Raw genomic sequence first — 15,916 nt, forward strand, 5'->3', positions numbered from 1 at the left:
TTTACGGCTTTTTCTGCTCATGTGGTGCTGAGGAATCAAACCAAGGGCCTCATGCATACAATGCAAGCACTCTACCACTGAGCCATCTTCCCAGACCCATTTCTTATGTTATTTAATATTCACAACTTACTGTTATTTTTATTATTGAGCCAGGGTTTCACTATGTATCTTAAACTGGCCTTCAACTCACTTTCCTCCTGAGTGCTAGGATTACAGGTATATGACACCATGCCCAACTTTGCAACTTTATATGGTGTTATGTGATTATTCTATAAATATTCTTATCTTAATGTAGCTATTGTGTGTATATATACAGATAAATTTGGGATCTGGTGTAATTCATTTGGTTTTTATTTTCCATTAAAATAACTTGCACAATAACTTGTATTAGTAAGACAACAAGATACTGTGTTTTAACTAAGTATCAGGTGATATTTTTCTGTTCCTAGAAGATTACTTGCAATTGTCTAATTGTAGCCAATGACTTATCCCAGACTGCAGAAATTTTCTAAGTTGCCATGGCAATTTCTGGTCTATTATTCATGCTCCTGATGAATTCTAGATTGTGCTGGTTTATTGCCTGCCTTCTGTATCAGGTCTACCAAATAGTTGAAGCCACTTCATGTTCCATTCAGGACATCTATGTTTGGAAGAGACTTTGGTGTGTTTCAAACTTTGAATCTTCTAATAATTAGCATTGAATATTAGTAATCATTAATAGAAGATATCACACCACCACTCTATTGTTTGTGAGCATGAAAGAAAACATCTGTCCTTAAAGACAGTTCCATTTTCAGTTCCCACATTTTATTATTCAGAAACGAATGGCTCAGACTAATGTTTAGCTATTTCAAGATGGTTCACACATATATAGCAAATACCTAGTATAAATAATTAAATATATAATTCAATCTGTTGTTGATTGTATCACTCACAGGTACATTTGTGTACCACTAAGAAGAAATAGAAAATGCCATCTCCGAAGCTATGAAAACTTATTAATTGTAAGACATACTCTCATTTCAGATGAACTGAAATGTAAAACTATGACTTTTAGAACTAGTGACAGATGAAGGCACATTATTTCAACCTTGCCTTTTCACATTAGAAGAATATCAACAGTTTTATAAAATTGAAGATTTCTCAACACTCTACCAATTCTTTGCATGAGGAAGCTAATGGTGTAAGAATTTACCTCATGTTTATTATAAAATGAGAAAACAAACCAACTTTCTGTTCCCCTGATGCTTCTTGACATATTTTAAAGTATTCTTTACTTATGAAACTTCAAATTATAGTTATAATTTTAATAATTAGAATCAATATCTTTGACTTAAAAAACTGAAAAAGAAAACAGAAATTTCTGGACAATGCTAACATTTTAGGTCATTTTAGCAATTACTTTCCCCTACATGTTGCACTTTAGGTTTAGTGAATGTTAACTTTAGATGTAGATTAAAAGTCAACATTTCACAAACAGCATCTCATTCAAATTTAAATATGTAATTCCCAACTTATCATACATATAATTGCTCATACTTTCTGAATTTCTGTGCATCCCTGTAAGAAAAGACAGTCCACCAAATGAGAGAAAATCCTAGTCACTTATGTATCTAAAAAAGGATTATCAACTATATTGTATAGGAACGAAAAAACTAAGATCCCAAATGATCTACAAACCAATTAATAAACAGGAAAATGAACCAAAGAGACACTTTTCAAAAAAGAAGTACAAATAGGCACTAAATACATGAAGAATGTCCAACATCCCTGGCCATAAGGAAATGCAAACCAAATGACATTTCAAATTTCATTTCACATAAACGGTAACACTTGTGCACTCTTGGTGGAAATATAAACTAGTGCAACTATTATGGAAGTCAGTATACAAGTTGCTTAAAAACTAAAAAGAGAACTACTGTACAATCCAGCACTACCATTCCTAGGTATACAACCAGAGGAATACAAATCAATTCATAGTAGCCATAGTACAGCAATAGCCCCAATGCTTGGCAACAGAAGAATGAATCAGGAACATGCAGTAGATATACACAATGATGATTATCCAGCCATAAAGAATAATGAAATGTTGTTTGTGGGGAAACAGGACTGACAATCGTCATGTTGTTAAGCAAAGCCAGGTTCAGAAGGACAAAGGTTGTATGTTTTCTCTTATATGTGGATGCTAGACAAAAAGATAAGCATAAACATAAACACGAGAGCTTGTAATTGTGAGACTGTTTAAGGGGTTTAGAGGAAAGAAGAAGGAAAGAGAATGTCGGAGAGTGAACAAAACTGAAATGCATTGCATCTGTGAATGTAGACGGCACAGCAAAACTCATTGAAAGATATTAAGAATATACAGGGGGCAGGAAAAGTGAGAGTAATAAGGTAGCCCATCTGACTTAAGCACAGTTTATGCATGAGTGAAAAACCACTGCGACCTCCTTTGGACAATTAACATACATTTAAGAAAAAAAAACCGGAACATAAAATAGGCCTGTAGAGACTGGTTTATGAAGGAAAAAAGGGAGTCAAAGGAGAATGATGGAGAAAATGAGTCTGATCAAGGTACACTATGTACATGTATGGACATGTCAAACTGAAACCACCTTGTAAAACGAGTTGATGCTAATAAAAATAAAATATGGGAGAAAACTCATGCCAAACAAACAAACAAACAAAATAATATCCAGCTGGTTAATTATCATATTATTCAGCAATAAAGAATAATGAAATGTGAGGAAATAAGCTGAGCCCAGGAAAAGACCCATCCAACAGTCAGCAGGACCAGTGCCTGGCATTTGCACAAGCCAGAAATACTGTAGAGCCTATGGTCACCAGCCAGATACAAAAATCTTATAATTCACATGGCAGTGGATGAAATACATAGAAAAGTCTTGACTCAGTATGGGGGATAATTACCCAAACTAAATGCTATTCTGGTCCCACCTAACAAATCTTAAAAGCAAGCCTTAAAAGGATCAAACTGTTTCCAAGTAATTTAACTATGTATTAGAACAAAGCTCATAAATATTTATAGGAATGCAAAAGTATCTAGCAGGCAATAAGGCAAAATTTACAATGTCTGGCATCCAATCAAAGCCTACCAAATATGCCAACAAACTAGTAATATCTCATAATAAAGAGAACTCATACAGATGTTAGAATTTTCAGACAGGGATATCAGAAGAGTTCCAATTACATTCCAGATGTTTCAAAATTAAGTAGACAAGAAAATCCCAAAATCTCAAAATGTACTATAGACATAAAAAAATATAAGAGCTTAAGTGATAAAGCTCTAACTTTAAAGCCACCAAAATCCAAATATTTACCACTTCAAAAGAATATCATGGCCTGGCAGCAGTGGCCAATATCTGTAATGCTAGCTATTCAGAAAGCTGAAATGTGAAGATCACAGTTCAAAGCCAACTGAGCAGGAAAGTCTGTGCCACTCTTATATGCAATTAACCACCAAAAAGCAGGAATGCAGTTGTGGCTCAAGTGGAGAGTGCTAGCCTTGAGTAAAAAAGCTCAGGGGAAGCACCTATGTCCTGAGTTCAAGCCCCAGGACTGACACCAGTTTTTTAAAAAAACACATCATTACAAAAGTAAAAAGATGTAAGCCATATATACTTAAAGAAAATATTTTAATTCATTTATCAAATAAAGGTTTGTATCCAAAATATACAAAGAACTCTCAACTCAAAATTCAGAAAAATATTAACCCCATCAAAAATGCATGAGATTACAAGTACACATTTCAGCAAAAAGACATACAAAATGTCAATGAGCACTTGAAGAAGGTTCAGTGCCACTAAAGATAAGTTAAAACCATAGGATAAAATTCATAAGAACAGTCATAAGAAAAATAGAAAGCAACAGGTGTCTCTGAGTACATAAGAGAATATAGAACAGTGTTTCTGGGAAGGGAGAATGGTGCAACCACTGCAAAAAGTAATATGATAGATTTTTTTTTAATGCCAACCATAGAATTAAGTGATAGCTAAGTAGCTCTATCCATATCTAAGCAAAGGAAAAGAAAACCATGAATACACAGATTTCTACTGAAAATGATGAACTTTTATACATTAAAAATAGGTGAAACTTGAGCCCTGTACGTTGTACTCCCCAAAAAAACCCTCGTAAAAAATAAGTAAATGCATGTAAGATGCAAAAAAAAATCCAAACAAATTGGACACAATTAGAACAAAAGAGATATCACAGATAAAAGGATCAGTAAAGCTGGGCACTGATGGCTCAGGTCTGTAATCCTAGCTACTCAGGAGGCTGAGATCTGAGAATTGTCAGCCTGGGCAAGGAAAGTCCGTGAGACGCTTATCTCCAATTAACCACCAGAAAACCAGAAGTGGAGCTGTGGCTTAAATGTTAGAGCACTCACCTGGAGCTGACAGCACCCAGGCCCAGAGTTCAAGCCCCATGACCACCACCAACAAAAAGATGATGATCAGTAGACAAGAAGACACAACAAGAAAAAGAAGCCCACCAAATAATGAATCAATGCCATCCATGCATTTACCTTCCTTCACCCAGGGCCTTCTAGAATGAAATTTGTGAAAAGAACTATCAATGGATTTCAATGAAATACAACCAAACTTAGAAAGAGAAGTATAATCTTAAAATAGATGGAAGTATTGTTAAAAGGATCAGGAAATTTCAACTTAAAGTCCCTCAATCCTGCTTCTATTGAAAATTTAAATCCTAAAATTCAAAAAATAAATTTGATACTCTTAGTTTCTCTCAAAAGTTACAATCTTTCCATAATAAAATTTCTTTAATACATCTCTAAGAATCTTTTAAAGAAAAAAAAGAAAGGTGGTTTTGGATTTGGGATGCCTGACTTTATTAGATACACATGGTAGCTATAATTTGGAAATACTAGTTTATTCTTTTCCTTGGAAAATCAGGACAAGGACACTTGTTTCTTTTCCTAGTCAAAAGTTTTATTCCCCACAAGGCTTATAGTAACAAAATTCTTATTGTTGTACACAACTATGTTTAGAATACTTAGGTTAAAACTTCTAAAAGTCAAGCCAGGTGTCAATGGCTCACATCTGTAATCCTAGCTACTCAAGAGGCTGAGATCTGAGGATCGAGGTTCAAAGCCAGCCCAGGCAGGAAACTCTAAGAGATTCTTATCTCCAATTAACCATCCGAAAAAGGGAAATGGTGCTGTTGCTCCAGTGGTAGAGTGCTGGCTTTGAGCTGAAGAGCTGAGGGATAGTGCCCAGGCCCAGAGTTCAAGCCCCAGGACTGACAAAAAACAAAAATAAAATAAAAGTCTTTTGTAAAGAAAATAAGTGAACATCACTGGCTTTTTATATAGCCTTACTTGGCTGTAACAGTTAATGGTGTCGTTTATCTTCATTTGGAGTAACACTATGCTACGAGAACTGTTTTTGAGGCCTGCAGTTGCTCTACTGGAAATACAATTGCATGTTCCCTTGGCACTCCGACTTGATGATGCACCACTACCTCCTGTCTCACATCCTACCTGCACTCGGTCTAAGCCTATGGGTCTTACACGGTGCCTTCTTACTAAGGCACTAACTGCATACACTGCTGATCCACATGCCCTGACACCCTTGCTTCAGACACAACCAGACTTTAAGATCTCCTAGGGTTAGTCCATTCTCCTACACTTCTTTGAAAATAAGCCAAAAAGCAACAATAAAACTTAAACATCCACGTGCCACCTGTTTTCTTTCCTCTTAGAGGGGGAGAAAACCTCTCCATAGGAGAGCATCCATGTGGTGTACATTCTATGTATACAGAATAATCCTCCTTTTCACCTTGTCTGGAGAACTAGACTTCAATGCTATCAAGTGCTTCAAGCAATTCCAAGGAATAGCATTACAAATGCATAAGTTCCTATAAACACTGTATCTATATTTTAGCACAATAACTATGAATCATTTCTACTCAGTTATAAATTTAATTTTCAAAAATACTATAAAATATAGTAACTATTATTATAAAGATGCTTTCAGGTGACATTTAATTACAGGGCAGTATAATTTATTTTTCTAGCTAGAGTACCTTGGGCTAATTGCATTTGTTTATGTGTATGTTTGTGTCATCATAACAAATAACCTATCCTACAAATTCTACCTTTCTTTTTCCCCAGTCTTAGGAAATACTTGATTTTTCCTCTAAATTTTGGGAATGTTTCTTAGTTGTAAGGAGGATAGTTCCTTGCCCTCTGTACAGGAATGCTTTGATCTCTCTAGTATTTTAATTGCATTTAATGGGATGCTTCCTTGTTGCAATTAGGCCTGAACTTAGGTGTTGACTGTTTTCTTTCATGTTTTCTCTTCAATCATTTCTGTTGCAATTTTTTTTAATCTCACCTTTCAACTCAACTATGGTAACAGTAACATGTGAGTAGCCATATTCTTCCATCTGATAAACACAGGCTCTCTGATCACCCCTGAAGTGTTTGGCAAGTTTGCTTTGATTCTTTAATTGTTCTTCCATGTACAGATAGTAAGGAATAGTTCAAGTAAAGATACTTTAATAATTCTTATTGGCTTTCTCTCCTTGATAAGGTAAATACAGTCTACCTTTCCTTCTTCATTAAATGAATGTTTCATTTAAATTCTAATGAAATGATGGATTTTACTCTTGTAGGAAAAATTAAGTATTTATCATAAAAAGAACTAACCTGTAGAGCACCAATGGCTCATGCCTATAATCCTTGCTACTCAGGAAGCTGAGATCCGGAAGGTTGAAATTTGAGGTAAGTCTGGGAAGAAAAGTCTTCAAGACTTCATCTCCAAAATAACTAGCAAAAAGTCAGGCTGGAGGTGTGGCTCAAGTGCTAGAGTGCCAGCCAAGCAAGTAAGCAAGCAGAGTGATCTGAAGCCCTGAGCTCAAAGCCCGAAACTGTCAAGAAAAAAGAAGGGAGGGTTGAAAATTAAAATATACTCTATTCCATTTATGAAGCTATATGATAAACACCAAACGATTTTACAAAATGGTATATTTATATGCAATATAGGTACTTAAGAGTATTTCATATTAGGTAAAGGATGAAGACAGGAAAACTTCTAAGTTCCCAGAGAGTTTCAAACAAAACATAATCCTTACTATCTGAATTCACTTCTTGGAATGGACCATAAGCTATATTAATATCTAGCCCTAAAGTTACCATTAAATATGTTCATAAAAGCCCAAATTCATTTTTCCTCTTGAGATATTAAGTTACTAAATAAACAAGTTCAGGCCCTACCACCGACAAAAAAAAAGAATAACAACTTAAGTATCTTTTGAGATGACTTATATCATTATAAAATACAAATTTGGGTTGGGAAGGTGGCTCAGTGGTAGAGTGCTTGCCTTGCATGCATGAGGCCTGGGTTCAATTCCTCAGCAGCACCACAGAAGCAGAAAATGCCAGAAGTGCTGTGGCTCAAGTGGTAGAACACTCGCCTTGAGCTGAAGAGCTGAGGGACAGCGCCCAGGCTCAGAGTTCAAGCCCCACAACCGACAAAAAAAAAAAAATCCCTATGAACACTGTTTTGTTTCTATATAAGACCAAAACAAGTATCTCCCAGAAAGTGTGTCCTAACTTTGGAGGTGGGCCAGGAGTTTTGAGAGAATGAAGATAGATATAATGGTCCTAGTCAGAGACTGCCCATAATGTTGAATAATCATTCTGTAGCTCAATTTCTCCATCTATAAAAGCAAAAGAAAAAGTACAAAAGAAATCCAGAAATATCTAGTTCCTTAGAAATATCTAATTTGGCCAAAGTCTCAGAAATGTGTATAAGAAAGACAAACATTTGTACATAAAGTTCAATAATATAAAACAGCAAAGAGCCAGGTGCCGGTGGCTCATGCCTGCAAGCCTAGCTACTCAGGAGGCTGAGATCTGAGGATCATGGTTCAAAGCCAGCCCGAGCAGGAAAGTCTGTGAGACTCTTATCTCCAATAAACCACTAGAAAACCAGAAGTGGCTCTGTGGCTCAGGTGATAGAACACTTGCTTTGAGCGGAAGAGGGTAGGGATAATGCCCAGGCCTAGAGTTCAAGCCCCATGACTGACAAAAAACAAAAAAACAAAAAAAGCAAGGGCATACAACTGCCAAATTTTATCTTGTGTAGAAAGGTTTAAGCCAAATATATGACCAACCAGAAAAGTGTCCAACTACAGTTAACTTACTCTATCAATTATTTTCCTTATTTATTTACTATTCCATTAAAATATTTGTTGACCATGACCTAAATGCTAGCAATTGCATAGCACTCAACAAGGAAAAGTCTGACCTCTTATGTAACTTATATTGTTAGAGCCTGTAAGTATGACAGATTAATTAGGGTAACTTGATAGTGATTTTTACACACTTTCTGCTGCATACCTCTCTGAGCTAGTAATAGCTGGGTTCCTAAGAAAGTATTAAAGGATGGTCAAACAGAGGAAAAACAATTGTGTATCTCCTCAGGGGGGAAAGACTTTGTTCAGAAAAAAACAAAAGGAATCAGAAAGAAGATCAAAGTGATTTGGGTACAGTGAACAAGGTAGAAAGTGGTAATAGGCCTCGTGTGCATGTTAGTGAGCATAAAGGAAAAGCTCTGCAAATTTCTCCACATGTGAAGTAAAATGGCAGGAAGAAAGAAGGTTGTCAACAAATATACACTGTATTTTCAAGAAATATACACTGTGTTACGAAACAAAAGGACAGAAGAGTTACTTGTTATCAACAAATACTAAACCTTCAATACAATGTAACATATCTGAACCCTCCAGAGAAAGATGCCCTTGACCTAGTTATTCTTTGCCAATACCTTGGGGACTATGTGTGTCTTATAAAATAAAGACAAGGGCAAAGAGATAAGCAATCCCTCAGAAAACTGCAAGTTTTAAAAACCATAGGAGGAAAATGGGCAGTGACCACACTTCTGCTTTGAAATATCTGATGTAATTAATGATTGCCATTACATGTTCCTTATTAGCCTGGCTTGCACAAGCACAAGGAAAAGTTCAGGGTCTATGAGCTAATCAGAAAAAATATCACTGAGCTTTGGGGTCAGTTAATTAACAGCAAAGTCATATTTTTCACGGATTAAGTCAGGCTCTTCCTTTTGACCCATTTAATTGCTGCTTTTAAAAATCAGTGGCATAGTATTCTCATATAGAAAACATTGACATTCAGCTTTTCTCTTGAGGTGTGATGAGATTAGAACTTTGAACACTGGGATGTAAATGCAAATTAGCACAATCTTCGTAAAATAATAATTGTGTATGATGTAGCAATACCTATTATTGTCTAATACACATATACTGCAATACATGTAATGGCATAAAAATATTTTAACAATTAAAAAAATTTTTAATCTGCAAAAAGGTGGGTGGTTAATATATGAAATCAGCATTATTTTCAACAATAAAACTTAGAACCCCCCCCAATACCCAAATTAGAGAAGTTATTGAAGAAATTACAATAATTCACTGGCATATTACATAACAAAAAGGAAAGTAGATTAATTGAATGGCATATGATTTAGAGTTGAGATTTAAGAAGCAACATGTAAAAGTTTACATCAAATTACATGAAAATATCTATATATGCATCTTAGACACACAGAAGTAAAATGCATTATAGTAATTATATCTGTATTTTACACTACAGATTCTGCCTACATTTTTTTTTTCTTCTTTTGGTTTTCTGCTTTTTAATTATGGGCATGTAATTCTCTTACAAACCAAGATAATTTAACAAAGTTAAATAGCAAACAATGTTGTCTTTCGGGTTAAGTTCCCCTATATTCTAAATTCTTGGTGACGCTAGAGAATCTTAAACTGTAACTTCTTGCTTTGTTTTTAGTTAGGACTGAGGTTTGAATTCTGGGCCTCAAGCTTGCTTGTTGGCTAGGCTGATACTCTACCTCTTGAGCCTCACATCCAGCCTGACTGGCTTTTGCTGATTATTTCAAAGATGGAGTCTCATGGACTTTCCTGCCTTGGCTTACTTTGAACTGTGATCTTCCAGATCTCAGCCTCCTTAGTGTCAAGGATTACAACCACAAACCACTGGTGCCTAGCTAATTGTCACAATAAAGATTACAATTTTCTGAAACAGAGAAGTAAAGAATTTCTGCCTGGTATCAGGAGCTGGTGGCTCATGTCTGAATTCCTAGCTACTCAGCGGGCTGAGATCTGAGGATCGCAGTTCAAAGCCAGCCCAGCAAGGAAAGTTTATGAGATTCTTATCACCAATAAACCACCAGAAAATAAGAAGAGGCACTGTGGCTCAAGTGGTAGAGCACTTGCCTTGAGCTGAAGAGCTGAGGGACAGCACCCAGGTCCAGAGTTCAAGCCCCACAACTGACCAAAAAAAAAAAAAAAAGAAGAAGAAGAAGAAGAAGAAGAAGAAGAAGAAGAAGAAGAATTTCTGCCTGGTGCATCAATATTCTATCATCCCTATGATTCTTATTTCCATTATAGAACACATAAAAATGGAATCAGTTGACAAAGGGGATATCCTGGGTATGGTTAGAAAAGACATGGAAAGGGAATGATGGAAGTGGTGACACTAATCAAGATGAACTGCACTCATAAACTGACATTTTGAACTGAAATCACTTTGTACAACTACTTAAAGATAATACAAAAAATAAAATATATTAAAAGCATATAAAGAATTTCTCAGCAAACATGACCATACGTGTTTTAGAATACAAATTGTCAAATTCAGTTTGTTTTTTTTTTTAAATGATGACCAAGAAGCTAGTAAAACTAAGTGAAGGGTTAATCATGAGGTTCTAAAATACACATCAAGGGGCTGGGAAGGTGGCTCAGTGGTAGAGTACTTGTCTTGCATGCCTGAGGCCCTGGGTTCGATTCCTCAGCACCACATAAGCAAAAAGAATAAAAGCTGGAAGTGGCGCTGTGGCTCAAGTGCCAGAGCACTAGCCTTGAGCTGAAGAGCTGAGGGACAGCGCCCAGGCCCAGAGTTTAGGCCCCACGACCGGACCCAAAAAAAAATAAAAATAAAATACACATCAAATTTTGTAATTCTGACAGTTTGTCTACACATTAAGTAAAATTAAAATTGCTACAGCCTGGCACCATTTCTCCTGAGAACAAATATGTGAAACTACCTGTTAACAGCTGAGCCACAGTACTACTTCTGGCTTTTTCTGTTTATATGTATTGAGGAACTGAACCCACTGATTCATGCATGGTAGGCAAGCACTCTGCCACTAAGCCACATTCCCAGCCCTCTGCATAATCTTTTAGAATAAAAAAGATACTATTCTATCAAGCAAAGGTGTTTTCATTTTTTGGTGTCTCTCCTGGGGCTTAAAATCAGGGCCTAAGCTTTTTTGCTCAAGACTAGCCGCTTGATCCACAGCTCCATTTACAGCTTTTCTTTTTGGGGGTGGAGGAGATTTAATTGGAGATCAAAGTCTCACAGACTTTCTTCCCAGGGCTGACTTTGAACTATGATCCTCAGATCTCAGACTCCTGAGTAGTTAGGATTACAGGCGTGAGCCACTGGCATTTTACAGGACTATCTTTTTTGTTGTTGTTGTTGGTTGTGGGGCTTGAACTCTGGGCCTGGGAGCTGTCCCTCAGCTTTTTAGCTCAAGGCTAGCACTCTTCCATTTGAGCCACAGTGCTACTTCCAGCTTTTTCTGCTTATGTGGTGCTGAGGAATCGAACCCAGGGCCTCAGGCATGCAAGGCAAGCACTCCACCACTGAGCCACCTTCTAAGCCCAAAGGCTATCTTTTTTTGGGTGGGTCATGGGGCTTGAACTCTGCACTCTTCAGCTCAAGGCGAGTGCTCTACCACTTGAGCCACAGTGCCACTCCTGGTTTTCTGGTGGTTTATTGGAGATAAAGAGTTTCACGGATTTTCCTGTCCAGGCTGGTGTTGAACCTCGATCCTCAGATCTCATCTTCCTGAGTAGCTAGGATTACAGGCATGAGCCACCGGCACCCAGCCTAAGGACTATCATTTTTAACAAGAAAAAAGTAAACTCATTACAAAGAACATTTTACAAATCAAGGAATATCTTAGCAAACATAAAATAAACTCTCATACAAGTGATCTAACATATTTAGAAAGATTATCTTCATTTATTCTTACTTTCCATAATTATAATTTAAGAGCTAGGCTTATTTAGTGTCAATGATCATGTGTTCTTATATTGAACACTTTGTTGTCTTAAATAGAAACTATTGATATTTAAGATATAGAATGCCTGAGTTAAACACTACACTATGCAAAAATATTATAAGTATCCTTTAACCAAAACCTGCCCACATCAGGACTTAACATTTATTAACAGATATGACATTAGGTTTCTCACCAGTGTAGGCAATTAATCCATCTGAAAAAGTATCAGTCCCTTCACCTGTATACATTCTTCTGATTGATGTCAATCAACCGAGGAGGGTTCATGTCTTTAAATCTGGACTCCAAAATCATTTGAGAAGCTAGGCACAGGTGGCTGATGCCTGTTATCCTAGCTGCTCAAAATGTGGAGACCTGAGGTTTGCAGTTTGATGTCAACTTGGAAAGAGTCCCTAAGATTCTTATCTGCAATTAACCACCAAGAAGCTGGAAGTGAGAGTGTGACTCAAGTGGAAATGTGCCAGTCACGAGTGAAAAAGCTAAGAGACAGTGCCCAGGCTCTGAGATCATGCCCCAACAACGACCATCTCCCCCCCCCCCCCTGCAAAATCATTTGAGTAGGCTGGAATCTTTCAAAATACTGGGCCCAAAGTCATTCCTACTAAATTAATAGTTCTGAAAAGTCCACATTTATCATGCCCATCTGCTACTCTATAAATTGTGTGAAAGATAGCAGATCAATATTCAAGTATACAAGTGTTTGGGGTTGTTTTTGGCCTGGGCACTGTCCCTGAGGTCTTTCGCTCAAGGCTAGCACTCTACCACTTAGCCACAACACCACTTCCGGTGTTATGGTGGCTAGTTGGAGGTAAGAGTCTTACCAGGACTTTTCTGCCCAGGATGGTTCTGAACCTCCATCCTCAGATCTGAGTAGCTGGCATTACAGGCGTTACCTACCAGAGCCAGGCTAAGGTTTTTGAGCAATAAATAAACTACAAGTTTCAGCTGCGGGTTGTTTAACATTTATCTATGTTCTCTACCATGTCAGTTGTTTGTATTTTTGCCAAAACCGAGGTTTGAACTCGGGGCCTCACACTTGCTCCGCAGGCGGGCACTCTGCCACTTGAGTAATGCCCTCGTTTTTTATAAAACACAAGTCCTGCCGAGTTTTCTGTCAGGCGGCTCCAGGCTTCCATGCTCGGCCTCCAGCCTCCTGACTAGAGTTGGGCTCCCGGGCCTCCGTGCTTGGCCTCCTGACTAGAGTTGGGGTCCCGGACCTCGGCCTCCTGACTAGAGTTGGGGTCTCCAGGCCTTGGCGCTCGGCCTCCTGACTAGAGTTGGGGTCTCCAGGCCTCGGCGCTCGGCCTCCTGACTAGAGTTGGGGTCTCCAGGCCTTGGCCTCCTGACTAGAGTTGGGGTCTCCAGGCCTCGGCGCTCGGCTTCCTGACTAGAGTTGGGGTCTCCAGGCCTCCGCGCTCGGCTTCCTGACTAGAGTTGGGGTCTCCAGGCCTCCGCGCTCGGCCTCCTGACTAGAGTTGGGGTCCCGGGCCTCCGCGCTCGGCCTCCTGACTAGAGTTGGGGTCCCGGGCCTCCGCGCTCGGCCTCCTGACTAGAGTTGGGGTCTCCAGGCCTCGGCGCTCGGCCTCCTGACTAGGTTTCGGGGCGCGGCCTCAGGCCGGGCCGCCTCCTCCGCGCTCCCCAGCAGGCCCGCGAGGGCCGACCTACCATGGGCGGCGCCTCCACAGAGCCGCCGTAGGCCAACGACGGCGCCCGCCCGCTCCGGGCGGTTGGCGTGCAGCGCCACTTCCGGTGCTCGCAGCTCGTCCCGTGGCTTGGCGTCAGCCGCCGCCGGAAGTAAGGCCCGGGGTGGCGGAGGCGAGGGCACGCGGCTGGACCCGCGCCGAGCGGCGGGGGTCGCGCCGGGCTTGCAAAGCCTGCAGCCCCCGGCCCTTCCTCGCGTCCGCGGAGCGCGCGCGGGCGGCTGCCGGTGAGAAAGGCCAGGGTGGGCGGGGGCAGGGGAGGACGGCGGGGTGGACGGCCCTCACCGCCAGGGCTCTTCCCGTGGGCCCTGCTGGAGAAGGCGGCGGGCGGCCGGGCGCCCACTGTGCACGGGCCGGGGCCGCACGGGCCGGGGCTGCACGGGCCTGGACTGGATGGGCCTGAGCCAGATGGGCCTGGACTGGACGGGCCTGGGCTGCACGGGCCGGGGCCGCACGGGGCCTGGACTGGACGGGCCGGGGCCGCACGGGGCCTGGACTGGACGGGCCGGGGCTGGACGGGCCTGGACTAGACGGGCCTGCGCCGCAAGGGCCGGGGCTGGACGGGCCTGGACTGGACGGGCCTGAGCCAGATGGGCCTGGACTGGATGGGCCTGGGCTGCACGGGCCGGGGCCGCACGGGGCCTGGACTGGACGGGCCGGGGCCGCACGGGCCTGGACTGGACGGGCCGGGGCCGCACGGGGCCTGGACTGGACGGGCCTGGACTGGACGGGCCTGGACTGCACGGGGCCTGGACTGGACGGGCCGGGGCCGCACGGGGCCTGGACTGGACGGGCCTGGACTGGACGGGCCTGGACTGCACGGGGCCTGGACTGGACGGGCCGGGGCCGCACGGGCCTGGACTGGACGGGCCGGGGCTGGACGGGCCTGGACTAGACGGGCCTGCGCCGCAAGGGCCGGGGCTGGACGGGCCTGGACTGGACGGGCCTGAGCCAGATGGGCCTGGACTGGACGGGCCTGGACTGCACGGGGCCTGGACTGGATGGGCCTGCGCCGGACAGCGGTCCTGCCGTGCCCCGGGCCCTCCGCGCCTGCGCCCAGGGTTGTGGCCCGCGTGGCCGGCCGCCCGCCCGGGTGGCCCGCTGCTCCCCGGCAGCCGCGGACACCAGGACGCCGTCGGCCGCGCGGGGGCCCCGGGGCCGGTGGCTTCCATCTCCAGCGCCCGCGCTCTCCACCTGCTCCCGCACCTCGTCTCCTGCCGGCCGGCTGGCTGGCGGCCGCAGTGGAGGGGAATCGGCTGAGCGAACTTGAAAAACGAGCTCCTTGCGTCCACTCAACGGCGGTGTCCACGCGGAGTAGGCCCGGGCCGAAGGATGGCTGCGCCCCGTCCCGCAGCGAGCTCCCTGAGGACACGGCCCAGGTGGGCTTTCTGCAAACACCGCAGCTAGTGGCGGACCCGCGCGCCGTCGGTCCGTACCTCGGCCGTCCTTACCACCGGCCGCCCTGACAATGGACACGACTTCTGCTCCTGGACTGGACGAGTGAACCGTTCTCTGGAAGAGTTAAACACGGGGGTCCGGATGTCGGGGCAGACGGCGGCGTTGCTCTCGGGAGAACCTGCTCCGAGCAAAACCCCGCACTCGGCCACCACAAACCCAAGACTGAGACAACCGGGACCCAAACTCCGGGTCCTTTCAGTGAAAAAGGTGAGACACGGGACAGCCCGGAGGCGCGGCCCTGACCGTGTTCTGGACCAGTCCCCAGCCCTTTGGGAGAAACAATATCCAGTCTTCACGGGAAGATTCAGACAAACCTCCAGACAGACAGGCCAGAGAAACGAGGGTGCACAGCGTCGGGAAGGCGACCAGGACGGCCTTACGGCTCTCACTGTCCGTTCTCTCCGTGTCATAGACGCTGCCTGCCCTGGCCACTGGCGCATCTGCCTGGACTGTGGACAGTGCTCTTCAAGCCTCTTCTGCAGAACCTGCTGTGCCACCCAGGAAGGAAACAGTGACATAGATACTCTACCCAGACAGATTGTTCCTTGTAAGATTTAAACCATCAAAAAATAATGTTTAGGGCAGTTTTTAGGC

The sequence above is a fragment of the Dipodomys spectabilis genome, unplaced genomic scaffold (genome assembly GCF_019054845.1).
Source record: "Dipodomys spectabilis isolate Male_0828 unplaced genomic scaffold, ASM1905484v1 ptg000108l, whole genome shotgun sequence".
Lineage (NCBI taxonomy): Eukaryota > Metazoa > Chordata > Mammalia > Rodentia > Heteromyidae > Dipodomys > Dipodomys spectabilis.